Raw genomic sequence first — 16,434 nt, forward strand, 5'->3', positions numbered from 1 at the left:
CTTCAGCAGCAGACTGAGACTCCCACCCTGCAGGACGGAGCGCTACCGCAGGTCCTTCATCCCATCTGCAATCAGACTGTTTAACACCAGCACTGCTGTGTCCCGTTAATCATCTGCTCTCATCTTTCATTCCACTACATGGAAGTTACTATGTGACTTGAGACATTCACAAATAACTACTGTATCCATCTGAATCGCACTGTTCTTCATACTGTGTATGTTTGTTTTTAAATAACCTGGTGCAATTTTTATCATGCAATAACTTACCTTATATATTGATCAGATAGAAGTGTACATAGTGTGTATATATCTGTAATAGTTGCCATATTTTATTTTATTTTTACTTTATTTTATTTTATTCTATTTTATTTTATTCTATGTTATTCTATTTTTATTTTTTTTTATTTTTTTTATTTTTTATTTTATTTTATTTTATTTTACCCTTGTCATTGCTATTATTACTGTTATTATATCTTTTAACTATGTTAGTACGTTGTTGTATTCCCCTGTCCCGTGTTGTAAGCTGCTGTAACAAAAGAAATTTCCCCAAACGGGGGACAAATAAAGTATATCTTATCTTATCTTATGGAAAACCCCTGTTGTTATAACTGTAACTATTTGTTACAATATTTAAAGGTACAGTGTATAGAAATGTAAATATTTAGTGATATCTAGCAGGTTGGTTTCTAGATTGAATCCCTCCTTGCTCACCCCTCCTGTCAGTGAAGCTATGGTGGCCTCTGAGGACAAGAAGCTCCTGTGATGCATGTAGTATCACCACTTTCTTCTTCACTACAAAAACATGTATGTTCCTAGTTTGTCTGTGTTGTTCAGAAAGTTATCTCTTACCTCAACACTTCGGCCTTTGCACCTCCTCCCAGAGGAGATGGGCATTGTTGGAGACACATTTCCTCCTTTGTTCCGTTCTCACACTCCTGCGTACCCCTGAGTAAAAGTCTACAGGGAGGGCATTGTGGCAGCGGCTATTTCTGCCACCAACTCCAGTCCTTTACTTCATCATGAGGTCTACCCCCTCAGATGAGGGGATTGTCACATTCAGGAGCAGAAACCCACATGACAAAGGTCTGCGCTTATTTCCTGTCTGTGCATTGTTTCTGCTCCGTTGTTCATGAACCTCGTGGGAAATTCGAGAGGTGACAAAACCATATCATCATATCAAACCACAAGGTGTTGTTGTAATCAACACTTAATGATACTGAGCATCTTCTTTAGAGGCCTGGAGGTGTCAACTGTTCATTGACTGTGCTGATATTAAGTCAGGATGGATCAATACATGTTTAAATATTTAACAAACTATCCGATATCCAGTCATCTGATATGAAGGAGGTTCCTGCATGAGCATGGCTGCAAGGCCATGTTTATTTAAAGTGTTTATTTGATGTTTTGGTCTTTTTTAGGATCATTTATATAAATGAGTAAAACAAAATAAATCAAAACAATGAATGCACATATTTAACACAGATATTTAAACGCACATAGCATCAACAATAAGCATTAAAATAAAGCAACTTATTAAGAAAAATGTTTAGTTTTCTGTGAAAGAGGACATTTGAAAGAAAACCAAAACTTTATGCTGAATTGTTGCTAATTTATTTAAAGACTATCCTCCTTTAAAAACCCTGCGTGTTGTTCGAAGCTTCTGTTATCTCTCCGTTTCCTCTGCGTCTGCTCGTATCAGTTATCAGCACTTTTGAACTCTGCAGGAGATGCTGAGTGCTCGTCTCTGCTGACCGTTCACTGTGACTGAAACCAGAGCGGCCACTATAATGGCATCATTGATCATGGGCAATTTTTTTCCCCCCTCAAAGCTTTCACTACCATGAGAAGTATTTCAGCAGCAGGAAAAAAAGCAATCTTTATCTTGCTGAGAGGCCTGATCTGCCCTCGATTTGCCCTCATGACTGAGTTTTCCTCAGACCTTCAGGAACAAGATAATGTGTCTTTTCCTGCCTCAGTGCTGCAGTGGCTGCTTCACTCACACAGAGAGATGTTTTATTTAGCTGATTATGAGGATGTTTTTCATTGAAAAGTTCAGGAATTTTCTCTCTTTACAAGTTTAATTTGTGAGAAAATTATTTTTTAAAGACCAAATGTTGTTTTAATGTTGTTCTCAGTATTTTTTGGATTGAAAAGTTACATTTACATCAAATTATAAATGTAAACACATGTAAATGAAACACTTGTGGTATACATTATAATCCACAACTCAGTCTCAGTTAAAAAAAACAACCTGTATGGTGATGTCCAAGACCTCCAGCTGGATGACAGCTCTGGTAACGGGTGTACCTTCAATCTGTTCTTCAGAAACACACTCTCACTCTTTCCTGTGCGTATCTTCGAAGAGTCCACGGTAAGTTTTTCTCTGACTGTTAGCACTTTTAGGTTTTCTTTTGGAGCCTGCCAACTTTCCACATAAATCTCTCTGACTCCATATTTCGCTCATTATCAGCTGTTTAATGTCTCTGCTGCATTCATAACCATTATCTTGAAATCAGCATCATAACTCTGCCTACTTTTGGGTCTCTTTTCTGGACTATCACTGTTTCTCTCCATCTTACATCCCCCTGCTGCTGAGGTTGTGAGCGACAGCTGGCCTCAGCTATAAAAGTTACAGTTGCTTTACACATGAGTGGTGCCATCTACTGTTGAAGTCTAGACCCTAAATAACAGAGGATCGCATTTCTTTAAAATGAACTCAACTTTATTTCTATGGCACCTTTCAATACACACACACACACACACACACACACACACACACACACACACACACACACACACACACACACACACACACACACACACACACACACACACACACACACACACATATATATATATATATATTCACAAAAGAACAGAGAGACAGAAAACAATAGAAATGGTAGAAAAATTAAATACAAAATCATAAATAAAATACTTGAAAATACAATAAAATACATACAGTAAAATGTATTAAATATGTAAGAGTAGAAAGCAAAATTAAAAATCAGTTAAAGTTAAAAGGATCAGATATAAACAAGGAAATAAATAGATTGGTAAATAAATAAATATGATTAATAAATTTAGATGTAAATGTAGTTCAAACTATTCTTATAATAATAATAATAATAATAATAATAATAATAATAATAATAATAATAATAATAATTTAAAGGCACTTAAAGGAAAAAAAGTGGTCAGAGTGGGCATAATCCAGATTCCACACTATGAGAATGCTCAATAGGAGTGAAATTATATCTCTGCTAACTTGTCATTGACACTATGACTTGACCATTACCATTAATTAAAAATAGATATAAACCAACAAAACTCATTTTATATGGTCTCATAGGTGCTTTTGCTCATATGATATATTTTCTGTCATTATAAGGAAGTTTCAGTTTCATAAATCCTCTGACGCTTGTCAAGATGACGAATTTTCCACTGTCGTGTTTAAAAGAGGAACACTATAGGCTAAACTCAGACACGCAAAACTCTAACTGTTCTATTTTGATTACACGTCTACAACCCTCTTCGGTTTAGAGACTCTTTTAGTTCCCTTTTTGTATTATTGTCAGAAAAATTTGCTCATCTATTTTGCATTTTTGGAGTAAACAAAACTAAGTGATCTCAAACTTCCTAGTTAGGATAAAAAATTGAGGCATAATTCAGCATTTTAATTATACCTCATTTCAGAATCAGAATCAGAAATACTTTATTTGACCTGGTGGGGAAATTCAGTTATTACAGTAAACTCTTATACATAGTATATAAGAAAGTCAAAAAAATTAATAGAAAGAAGGAATAAGATAATATATAAATATGGATAAAATGTCAATAAAAATATGATTCAATAAGATATAAATAACAATAAAATAAAAATAAAGTAAGATATAAATTGAAAAAAAGGAATAAAATAAGATATCAGTACCAATAAGATAAAAATAAAATGAGACAGAAATACGAATAAAATAAGATACAAATATGATTCAATAAGATATAAATATGAATGAAATAGAAATAAAATAAGATATAAATATGATTCAATAAGATATAAATATGAATGAAATAGAAATAAAATAAGATATAAATATGATTCAATAAGATATAAATATGAATGAAATAAAAAATAAAATAAGATATAAATACCAATAAGATAAAAATAGAAAAAGTTATATATACAAATAAAATATGAATAAAATAGGACAAAAATTATGTGTAAATACGATTAAGAAGAATATAAGTATGTATAGAAGCGCAGAATAGTTAGAATTAGTTATGGGAAAAGAGCTGTAAATTAAGATAATAAAAAGATACAAGGATGTTAAAGAGGGAAGGAGATATGAGATATGTCCAAATCGATATATTCCATGTAATTGAAGAGGTTTAATTGATCTTTAATTGATCTCTGGCTGCTGATCCTGATATAAAAGTCGACTTGAACGTACTGTGCATTTAAATCCATAACAGCCCGCCCTCCTCTGTGTGGACCAATCAGCTGCTCCGACACACACTCGCTCTCTGAATCCTCCACCAATCAGAGCTCCCCTCTCACCCCGCCTGAGCAGTGACTAGTATCAGTCTGTTGGATTCACCTCCAGTCGAGCAGCGAGCCCGTTCACAGAGCCTGCGACGCGGACACATAATGCCCGGAAAGTGAGACCTGAGGCCGGCAGGACAGTCCGGATCTTCACGCTGGATTCTGTGGAGACACTCTGAGGGACAGACCGGAGTCTCCTGCGTCGGATCCGCAGCATTAGGTGGGTTTTTAACGTCGTAATATCTCCTCTCTCCTCTCCTTAAGCTGCGACAATTAAACTCACATTTTCAGAAAGCAGGATCTGAATCACCGATAAACGTCGTTTTACTCTCGTTCTTCAGGCTCCTAGTCCTGTTTTAATGTGTGTTACATAACAACGAGCGTGCTGTCAGTGGTGGAAAATCACATCCAAATCAATACATCCAACATAGATTGATATAATTAGCTGGAGGTGTGTGTTGACACACAGCACCGTTACGTGCCTCACCAAACAGCACACACACCTGCACAGATTATCCACAAACACACTCAGGTTACACACCTTTAATGTTACTGTGCATTGATTTTAAAAGGGAGGGTTTTTACAAGATATTCGTCGCTCATTTCAATCCTGTATAACTTCAACACGTCCTGTTTCTCTGCTTTTCTGCCCTCACGTCTGCGATCAGCCTTTCTGTTCCAAACAGACCCTGCTGGGTGCGCAGGGGCGGATCCAGACTTTAAAACAGGGGGGGCTCTGACTCATGCAGGGGTGGCATGAGGTATGTGCACACACCCTAAAATGAATATCATCTATTTAGTCTGTCCGTCTCCGCTTACCTCAGCTTAATGATTCAAACAGATGTTACACTCGTGTTTGTGCATAGTCTTTTTTTTACTTTAACAGAAAAGAAGGTCTTAAAAGGAAATGTTTGACCAAAGTAAATATATTAGTTACTTAAAAAAATGCATGCAAATTCTTTCACATTGTCTAACAGCCAGATTTATAAACCACTGAGGCTTCATGCATATAAAAGCTAAAGCTTGCACCTGCATGTGTGTTTCAAGACGGGGAGCATGGGGTGGCAGGGCCCTCCCTTGAGATCCAATTGGCAACCTCAGGTGCCATCCAGAAATCTTACACTACGATTGGCTATGAGATCTCTCTGAGGCAGAACTTGTGTTTAAAACGATTTAAGCAGTGCAGCAACAGGATGCAGTACTTTTCTTTGCATTTAAAAGAAGTATTTTCTTCTGTTTGTATCTAAAAGTGTAAAGAAATACTTTGCACATCTGTTTCATAACCCAGGACTTCTACCAGATCTGTGTCTGGTCTATCTCCGATCCGTCACAGCACCGGATCTGATAGGTTTCCATTCTAGTAAATGTGTTAACTTCCACTGGATCCGCCCTGTTGCATTCCGGCTGTGTATCTGATCCGGCAGGTCGGAGTCCTCTGGATCAGATACACAAGACTTCTATTTCTGCTGGATGCCGGAGCACGACGCATCAATCTCAACAGAGCAGATGGAGCGGGACAGGAAGTCAGGCACCAAAACAAAATGAAAACATCCGGTTAATTTTCAGAATAAAACACTCTGTGTTATCACCAGATCGTATTTCACTTAACTACAACAACAAACTGTCATGATGAGTGGAGCCAGGCCTGGAGTCAACAGGTCAGAGGTTTTCAGAGGACCAGAAAGACAACATGGATGAGGAGATGAGGAGGAGAATCCTTGATTCAGTGATTACAGCGGGAAAACCTTGGTCACATGACTCCAGCTGTCTGGTGGTCCTGCTTCGGACTGTAGCGGATCAAGATGGACCGGAGATGGATCTGGTGGAAGTCCTGGATTATGAAACATATGTGCATGTCGTTTTCTACACTTTTAAATAAAACAAGCAAAGAAAAGTACCAGCCGCCTGTTGCAGCACCGCTTAAACTGTTTCTAACCCAAGTCCGCCTCTGAGAAGGTAAATAGCTAATCATAGTGCAGGATTTCTGGATGGCACTTGAAGCGGCCAATCATATCTCAAGGGAGGGCTGTGCCACCCCTGGCCACCCGTCTGTACGCGCCCATGCAGGTGCAGGCTTTAACTTCTATATGCATGAAGCCTCAGTGGTTTATAAATGTTAAAGGAACCTTAAGTTGACTTAGTGTGAGTTATAACTCTAAAACAAACGTCTTTAATGTCAGTGTTTAAAATAAAGGTCTGGTTTGAGGTTACGCATTAGATATAGAACGTGTGAGGGTTGTGTGTTTTGGCCTGTTTGTGCAGCAGGAGTTCATTTAATCACAATGATCATGCTTACCCAAAGTATCCTCCACTATATACTTACATGACAGCTCACTTTATAGAGGAGATGTTTATTTGCTTTGTGAGGGTGACGCCTGTTTAATGCTTCTGTTTTCATCCTGTGACCTCTTATAACTGCATAAACTGATTATTGACAGAGGGACAGTGGTGTGTTTGTCCCTGCTGTGACCAGTCGTTCTGTAGTTTTCTGTTTATCAGCAGATCATTTTCTGGATTAATCACAAAACTCACTGTCCTAGTTTCTCCGAGTCCGAGGTAATCTTTTCAAATGGCTCAGTTTCATCGGTCTGGACCCCGAAGATAATCAGTTTGACTTGGAGTAACGCCAAAGAAGCAGGACTCCTTATTTCGAGGATGTTTATTACACCAGTTTCTGACCTTTGTGGAAAAACTACATAGAATATAATCAGGTATCAATATAAGAGGCTTTTATTTTCATACTTCATGTTTCCGGTCCAGTCTGATCTCATCTTAATCCACCATGAGCAGAGCACTTTGCAGCATTTAGCAAGTTACAGTGGCAAGGACAAACTTCCTTTAACAGGCAGAAACCTCCAGCAGGACCAGACTCATGTTAGACACACATCTGCTGAGACCGTGTTGGAGAGAGGGATAGAGGGAGATGAAGAGAGAGAGAGATGATAGTGGTGAGACGGATAGTAGTAGATGTAGCAGCTGGAGTCTGGAACGTCCACAGCAGCAGAGATCCAGAGGAACCTACGAGACAAGGGAGCTCAGGGACTCCAGAAAGGTCTATGGTTAGTAACTTTGCCATTTAGTAAATGCTGGAAAGCACAAATATTGTGTCATATCTGCCAAAATCCAACAAATGCAGCATTTTCTGCCGTTTTTGCTTCAAAAATCTGGTCAATAATCGAAATATCGTCCAATCAGCAGCCTCTCTTTTTGATCTGTTAGTAGTCGTTTGCACTCTACGTTGTTGTTGTTCAGCCTTCTGAGTATGAGGCGTATTGGCAGCTTCCCATTTCCCCCTGTAATGCTCACTGAAGACGCCAGAACGGAGAGAAAATCGAGGAAATAGTTTCCTGTCAGAGTATTTGTTCAGTGGATTTATTAAGTTGGAACTGTAGCCTGCGGGCTCACGATGATGAATGTTTGTGAAGATATCTGGTGGCAGCCTTGGAAAGTAGTAAAATAACAGTTTGCAGTGGCCTTGGAGGGGCACAGACTACCAGTGTCTGTGCAGCAGGGAGCACATCTGCTGCGTGCAGGTGGTCCGAGGGGAGAGGGGTCCGGTTGAATTCAGAGTCGGCCTCCACAGCTGCAGAGCGGGATCAGTTGGACTCTAGTTCGTTATACTCTTCATTTCCTCGTCTGAAAGGGACTCCCACTGCTGCATCACAATTATTACATTCAGCCGAGCAGCTGTGTGATCGCTGAGCCCTGCTCGCTGCACACAGGCCTCATATTTATTACATTTCTCCAAAAGAAGAGCTGGCTGCTGAGGGGCGACGCGGCATGTGTTCATCAAAACTCCCAGAATAGTCGTGCTGGAGGCCGGAGACGTCAGTGGATGTCCTCGGCTCGGCCTCGGAGAGAAGCTCTTGATTGACGGGTCGCAGTTTGTTTGTGTGTTTGCTGACAGACAGGAGTTCTCTGCAGCAGTTTGCAGCTGACACAACACGACGATTTGGGGGAGTTTCATGCTATTCTGAGGAGGAGCTGTGCTGCTTTTAAACATGTGCTTTATTTCTTTCTGCATTGCTTCAGTTTGCAGCACAAGAACAGTCTGTGACGGCCGCAGGGTAACCCACAGAGACTGATGCAGCTGATCGAAGTACGCTAAAAGTTGTTGTTTTTGCCTCTGACCATCTCACATTGTTATCTTTAATGTCTCCCTGAGACAGCTTTTACATCACTCCCTACGAAACCACCAGACATTTATTGTTCCCTTCCAAAGGCAGGAGATGCCGGAGCGTTTTGCATTGCACAAACATTGTGTTGGACATGAACTAACTATTTAAAACACTGCAGCCACACAACAACAAAACACTCTGACACAAATCTTCTGTTTGACAGACTTTGATTGGGTGTATTCACTCTGAGAGGTTGTTTTGGCCTCAATTACCTCACCTTTCTGACCCAGAATAAAGAAGCTCTCAGGTTTAGAAACACGAGAACTTACAGGAAAGCAGCTTTGAAGTCACGCTCATGTAGAAACAGGAAAACATGTTTGTTCATGGTGAGTGTTGTTACATTAGGAGTTTGGTGACCGCAGTGTGTGGAAGAGATAAAACTTCATGCAGCAGAACACAATGGTGAAGATTATCTTGTTGGTGCAGACAAGATTAGGATTCAGATGTTTGCAACTTGTAAATGTTCTGTGTGAGTGTTTCTGATGTGCTTGTTGAGAGGTTTATAGTAGTAGTGTAATTAGGGATGCACTGATAGAGTTAGTCTTCAAGCTTGTGTGCTTTTTAAGGTCAAAGTGACCATGCAGTGAAAATAGAGACTTATAACGACTCAAAACAGAGAGCCTGGGAAGAGTTCCTGAAACTTTCCCTTTTGTTAGTACAGGAAGCTCCCTCCTTTTTTTGATTCTTCAAACTAGTAGAGTTCTCCTTCTGTTGGATACGTACCCTAGTTTGTGGTTCAGTTGACGGCCTGAGCTGTCTGTGTTTTTTCGTATTCCATTCTTCTGCGTTTTTGGCGAATTATACAGAAAAAAAATATTATTTTTATTTCAAAACCATTTCATTATTTTCCTTTACAGCAAAACAAACAAACTTTTCTAGTCATGCACATTCCCGGTGTGTTGTTTAATATAAAAACCAAACCAATATGTGAAGAAAATATCATCTGTGGTTACCGTAAGTGGCGTGTTTGACCTCTCCAGCATCCATGTGTTCACCGCACTTATTTCTCAATCCAACGCTTAGTCATCCATCACAGCCAGGTAGATCTCTGTTCCTGGTGATGTGCAGCTATCTACAGTGAGAGCAATGTTTGAAACACCTTTGTATGTTGCTTCATAGAGGTTAGGAGTTACCTCTAGGCAGGAAAATGTGCAAGAGGCATCTTCAACCAATGAGAATGGATCCTCTGCAATGATCCTCCTCACAGCCCTGGTTGTATTTCTGTGTCTCTGTGAACCAGTAGGGTTTGCATGATGGAAGGCATCAGTGAAGGAGTGTTGCTTTTTGGATGACAGTTTTCGGCTATCCTGCTTCCAGACAGAGATGGCGCTGCAGAGGCGCCATCATGTTGGTTTGAGAAGCGGACGCATGTAAAAATGTTTGCAGACTTTAAAAGATGGAGATGCTTTCCTCCTATTGCTGCACCTCCTCACCCCTTGCCATGTTTAAGAAATAAGAAAAATCTGACACCGGTGTTGTCATCTTCCCCCAGCTTTAGTGCACAGCTATTGGATGTTTACTTGCAAGGAGGAGTTTCCTCTTCACTCTCACTTGCACTTACAAACAGAGCCAATTGGGCGACAAATATAATGCATGTTATATGCAAAATCGAAAAAAACAAGCTTGAATTAGACCAAGGCGGCAATCATTAAATGTTTTTGTTTAATGCACAAATAAATCAACGATATAGTGTTTCATTCCTCACAGTAAGCAATGCTAAAAAAGAAGCTAAAGCGGCCTCAAGTGATCTGAAGGTAGCTGATAGCAAGCTAGCAATGAGCCTCACCAACAGGTGCATCATGTGCAGGCTGAGTGTGAAAGCATTGATCGATCATCGTCTGATTCAATGCATTGATTCAAACTTCTGTGTTTCGTTTGTTGTGAATCCTTATTCTGCAAGAAAAGTGCTGATCTCCTTAATAAATCCACTTCTGCATTTCTCTCCTGTGAAAGAGCACAAACTAACTGTCAGGATTCACTAATCTGCAGAGAGGTGAAAGTAGATTTCAAAATAGCAGGAAGAAGAGATTCAGCAGGAGGATTGTTTATGAAGGCTGAGAGCATGCAAATGAATTCTCCTGAACGATTGAGAATCCTAACAGTCTCCAGAGCAACACTCCCACACTGACAGCTCTGACAGCACCGAGTATTTACTGCCTCACAGTTTGTATTCAGACTAGTTTACTAAAGGAAGCCCACTCACTTTAAGCCCCTCCCCCTCAATAAAATCCTCAAAGGCTGCGTTGTTACTCCACGTTTCCTTCCCCCGAGTTCCTCAGCCCGTCACTTCCCTGATTACTGACATGTCAGCCCGTGTTTATGACCCCGCTCTGCGCGCGTCTGCTGCTCCGTGAAGGCGACGCTGATTAACCTGAGTGTTGCTTTGCTTTGACAGAGGTCACTGCAATTGATTGTACTAATGCACTGAGCTACACACACACACACACACACACACACACACACACACACACACACACACACACACACACACACACACACACACACACACACACACACACACACACACACACACACACACACAGAGAGAGGACAGCTGTGGTTAAAGTGTGACTGCTCTGTGGGTGTGTGTACTCTGCTCGGATGTTGTGAAATTATTGACAGTTAGTGGGCTCTGCAGTGCGAGAGTGACGGCTGAGTTTGCACATTTCATGTCAGAGGAAGACGAGTGTTTGGAACACTTTGAGGTCGAAAAGGAAAATTTAAAGTGTGCAGAATTTTCACATTTACAGCTTTGATCTACAAACGAGACGACGAATTAAAAAAAAAAAAGGTCAGTCCTGGCCGGTCGTAAAGATTACCAAACGCTGATAACGAACACTCGAAATTAGGGATGTTCTTCAACTTAAATCCAGACTAGAAGGGTCTGAAGTCTTGATTTAAATTGTCGAAGAAATCTGCAGCCTGCTCGTATTTGCATCAGATCAAAAGAATTCAATGCGAGCAACAAATCCTCTTGACTCAGTGTTTTTACAAAAGCCAGTCGCCGTTCACACTCTGAAATCAATTTCCTGATTTCAGAGTGTGAATGCAAACTGCTGACATTTTATCTGGAAGTGTTTCCTGCCAGCCCTCGGTGAGATCTCTGCAAAGTTAAGGTGTGATGATGTGAGAATGCAGCAAGAAATATTCACTAACATTTTGGGTAAGCGTGCAGGCGAGGAACTCGTAACGGCGTTAATCAAAACATCCAAGATTGAAGGAGAGTCATTCTCACAACGAGAACTCTGAAGATGTCTGCATGTCTCTGTTTACATATGTTGCATGTCTCTGTTGCTTTGTCCGTCATCATGTTGTAAACTCACCTCACCCCCTGATGTATTGATACCGACGCCATTATCGACTCTGCTCATCGATTCAATTCTTCATTGATTCCCTTTATCAGTTCCTGTGTGGAAAAAGTAGGTGTACACATACCTTCACTGCTCTGCTGAGGTGGGGAAGCTCTTGTTGACCGGTGTCCTGGTTTAAAGAGTGACCTCCTAGTCGCCTCCTAATGCAGCCTAGTTTAGTGTTTCGTGTAAAAATAATCTCATCAGGTTGAAAGTATGCCTTTAATATACAAACTAAAGATGCATCAGGCTGACAGTCACCAAAAAAACAGCATCACCGTTCAAACTGAAACACCAGGAACTCCTGATATTTCGTGCCGTGTTGCATCAACACATTTAATGTTAGCTGCCCGTAGCACGTTGATGCTAAACGATGCTAGGCCCCATGTTCAGTGCGAGCTGAGGAGAAGGAGGCAAGGATGACGTGCTGGTACTGAGGTGCAAGCTAAGAAAAGACGTCGACCTGTCCTTTCACCCACCATTATGGGGAATGTAAGATCTATCTACTAATACTGGCAGAGCAGCATCATGCTAACAGAGCTAACGCCGAACACGGATGCCACATTGGAAGGATTTCACCTGCTGTGGGCGGACAGGATACACGAGAGCAAGACTGAACCAACTGGGGAAGAAGGCCAGCTCAGTCAGAACATTTCTTTTTTTAAATACAGTGGGGCAAAAAAGTATTTAGTTAGCCACTGATTTTGCAAGTTCTCCCACTTAGAAAGATGAGAGAGGTCTGTAATTTTCATCAGAGGTACACTTCAACTATGAGAGACAAAATGAGAAAAAAAAATCCAGGAAATCACATTGTAGGATTTTTAAAGAATTTATTTGTAAATGATGGTGGAAAATAAGTATTTGGTCACCCACAAACAAGCAAGATTTCTGTCTCTCACAGACCTGTAACTTCTTCTTTAAGAAGCTCTTCTGTCCTCCACTCGTTACCTGTATTAATGACACCTGTTTGAACTGGTTATCTATATAAAGACACCTGTCCACAGCCTCAAATAGTCAGACTCCAAACTCAACCATGGCCAAGACCAAAGAGCTGTCCAAGGACACCAGGAAGAACATTGTGGACCTGCACCAGGCTGGGAAGAGTGAATCTACAATAGGCAAGCAGGTTGGTGTGAATAAATCAACTGTGGGAGCAATTGTAAGAAAATGGAAGACATAAAAGACCATTGATAATCTCCCTCGATCTGAGGCCCCACGCAAGATCTCATCCCGTGGGGTCAAAATGATCATGAGAACGGTGAGCAACAATCCCAGAACTACACGGAGGGACCTGATGAATGACCTGCAGAGAGCTGGGACCAAAGTAACAAAGGCTACCATCAGTAACACACTACGTCGAGAGGGACTCAAATCCTGCAGCACCAGGCGTGTCCCCCTGCTTAAGCCAGTACATGTCCAGGCCCGTCTGAAGTTTGCCAGAGAGCATATGGATGATCCAGAAGAGGATTGGGAGAATATCATGTGGTCAGATGAAACCAAAATAGAACTTTTTGGTAAAAACTCAACTCGTCGTGTTTGGAGGAAGAAGAATGAATTGCATCCCAAGAACACCGTACCTACTGTGAAGCATGGGGGAGGAAACCTCATGCTTTGGGGCTGTTTTTCTGCAAAGGGGACAGGACGACTGATCCGTGTTAAGGGAAGAATGAACGGGGCCATGTATCGTGAGATTTTAAGCCAAAACCTCCTTCCATCAGTGAGAGCATTGAAGATGGAACGTGGCTGGGTCTTCCAGCATGACAATGATCCCAAACACACCGCTCGGGCAATGAAGGAGTGGCTCCATAAAAAGCATTTCAAGGTCCCGGAGTGGCCTAGCCAGTCTCCAGACCTCAACCCCATAGAACATTTGTGGAGGGAGTTGAAAGTCCGTGTTGCCCAGCGACAGCCCCAAAACATCACTGCTCTAGAGGAGATCTGCATGGAGGAATGGACCAAAATACAAGCTACAGTGTGTGCAAACCTGGTGAAGACTTACAGGAAACGTTTGACCTCTGTCATTGCCAACAAAGGTTATGTTACAAAGTATTGAGTTGAACTTTTGTTATTGACCAAATACTTATTTTCCACCATCATTTACAAATAAATTCTTTAAAAATCCTACAATGTGATTTCCAGGATTATTGTTCTCATTTTGTCTCTCATAGTTGAAGTGTACCTCTGATGAAAATTACAGACCTCTCTCATCTTTCTAAGTGGGAGAACTTGCAAAATCAGTGGCTGACTAAATACTTTTTTGCCCCACTGTATATATTCTGATAGATTAGATATATATCGACATAGAGTGGTCTAGACCTGCTCTGTTTGTAAAAGCGTCTTGAGATAACCTTTGTTGTGATTTGGCGCTATACAACTAAAGATTGATTGATTGATTGATTTTCCAGCATGTTGTTGTACATGTTTCCCCTTTCGCTTTAAATGAAGCAGCAGAGTTTCTGGAAATTTCAACAGTGAATATGGGAAAGAGGCGGAAGACTTACAGTGAAACTGAGACCTAGCTGAATGGACTAATCAAGGCTGCAAACTCCTCTTCTGGATTTAATGAATCAGAACATGATGGTGTTTACGTTTGCATTGATGCTGCTCCTTCTCAGTCGTAGCTCTGCAGCTAACAGAAAACGGTTTCGTCCGGGTCATTTGAGTTTTATTGTTTAATGAGGACCCGTCTCGTCGGTGGAGTTTGTTTAATGTCCTTCGTATTCGTGAACAAGGTGATCTAATGCTGCTGAAAGTCACTGTAGCCTCCCCTCCTCGTGTTATTCAACCTCATCCACTTCTTGTGATTTCATGGGCGTGTGTGTGTTATCTTTAATGTGGAAACATAACATCACACCCCGAACTCCTCATTAAAGCCCACTGTGAGTTTTACACGAGTAATCCTGCGAGTGTTTTCCGTGGCTACAGGCCGAGTGATTAAACAGACGGGTGTTGCCTGGAGGCGAGGTCTGTTTCTGCGAGAGGAAATGTCAGATTGTGTCGGCTTTAATTGGGCGCCATCCATTCTGAGCACGCAGCGCGGGTCCCTGCAGGTCATGAAGCGTGCGACAGGTGCATAAGCAAATGAAATCTCCAGGGAGCTGAAGGTCGCCTGAAGGTGTGTGCAGGAAACGGAGGGAGGAGGACGACCGAGTTTCTTCTCCATGTGTAGTTTACGTCCTCTGAAGGAGAAGGAGGAGAAGAGCTGGATTCGTTTTTACATGCAGAGATGGTTCCTCACAGTGAAGCTGGAGGCGGACCGGGTCTGAGTGATTGATGTGGACCCTGAGGGGACAGGGTTCAGGACTTATGGGTCAGGTTCTGATTGATCCTGAAGGAAAGAGAGATCTGATCAGGAAGTTAATAAAGGAGGAACGATCCGTCAGGAGGAGGACAGGAGAGCAGGCTTGCACACGTACGGACACCAAGATCACCTCTTCTTCTTCTTCTTCTTCTTCTTCTTCTTCTTCTTCTTGGTCTCTGTCTTTCTTTCCTTGTTTTCTTCTTCTCCCTTGTTGTCTTCTCCTTCCTCCTTTTCCTCTTCCTCTTCTTCTTTTCACCTGCTACCTCATCCACCCTCCCGTTCTTCTTCCTCTTCTTCAACTAATTTCTGTTTTTCTTAGCTTTCTTCTTAATCTATTCATTATTTTCTTCTTCGTCTTGTTCTTCTTCCTCTTTCTTTTACAATCCTTCTTCTTTATCTTAGTTCTTGTCCTGTAGCTGTTCATCCTGTTCTTCCTATTCTTCTTTTTTTGTCCTGGTCCTCTTCTTCTAAGCTCTCCTCCTACTCCTCCTTCTCCTCCTCCTCTTTTGTCTTTGTCTTCTTCTTCTCCTGATCTGGTCTTCCTCTTCTTCTTTTTACTTGTCCTCCTACTCTTCCTCTTCTTTGGGCTCATCCTGTTCTTTTATTTTTGTCCTCATCGTCGTTCTCTTCTCTTTTGTCCTCGTCATCCTTCTCAACCTCATCCTCCTCCTCTTATCTTCCTCCTCCTCGTCCTCTCTGTAATCCTCGTCCTCTTCTTCTCCCTTGTCCTCGTCTTCTTCCTTTTCTTCTCTCTTATCCTAATCATCCTGTTCTTCATCTCACTTGTCCTCAACCTCTTTTTTTTCTCTCTTATCTGCTTCCTCCTCTTCTTCCCTCTTGTCCTCCCCCTTTCTTCTCTCATCGTCCTCTTCCTCTTTTGCTCTTGTGTCTTCATCTTCTGCTTCTCTTGTCCTCCTCCTCTTCTTCGTTCTATTCCTCATCGTCTTCCTTTTCTTTTCTTTTTGTCCTTGTCCTCCTATTCTTCTCTCTGGTCCTCTTCCTCTTTTCTTGTCCTCTTTGTCCACCTCTCCTTCTCTCTCCTCCCTCATGTCCTCTTCTCTGTCT

The 16,434-nt window shown here is 41.3% G+C and overlaps 1 protein-coding gene across 2 annotated transcripts in view; it reads left to right on the top strand.

The window, feature by feature from the left end:
* The first annotated feature begins 4,536 nt into the window (after positions 1-4,536).
* The window catches only part of tpst1 (tyrosylprotein sulfotransferase 1), a 61,743-nt gene continuing 49,845 nt past the window's right edge, over positions 4,537-16,434 (top strand). For both annotated transcript variants that reach the window (XM_034700766.1, XM_034700767.1), the window contains exon 1: positions 4,537-4,760. The gene's annotated coding sequence lies outside the window, so the exon portion shown is untranslated. The remainder of the gene's footprint in view (positions 4,761-16,434) is intronic.

The sequence above is a fragment of the Notolabrus celidotus genome, chromosome 14, assembly GCF_009762535.1.
Source record: "Notolabrus celidotus isolate fNotCel1 chromosome 14, fNotCel1.pri, whole genome shotgun sequence".
Taxonomy (NCBI): Eukaryota; Metazoa; Chordata; class Actinopteri; order Labriformes; family Labridae; genus Notolabrus; species Notolabrus celidotus.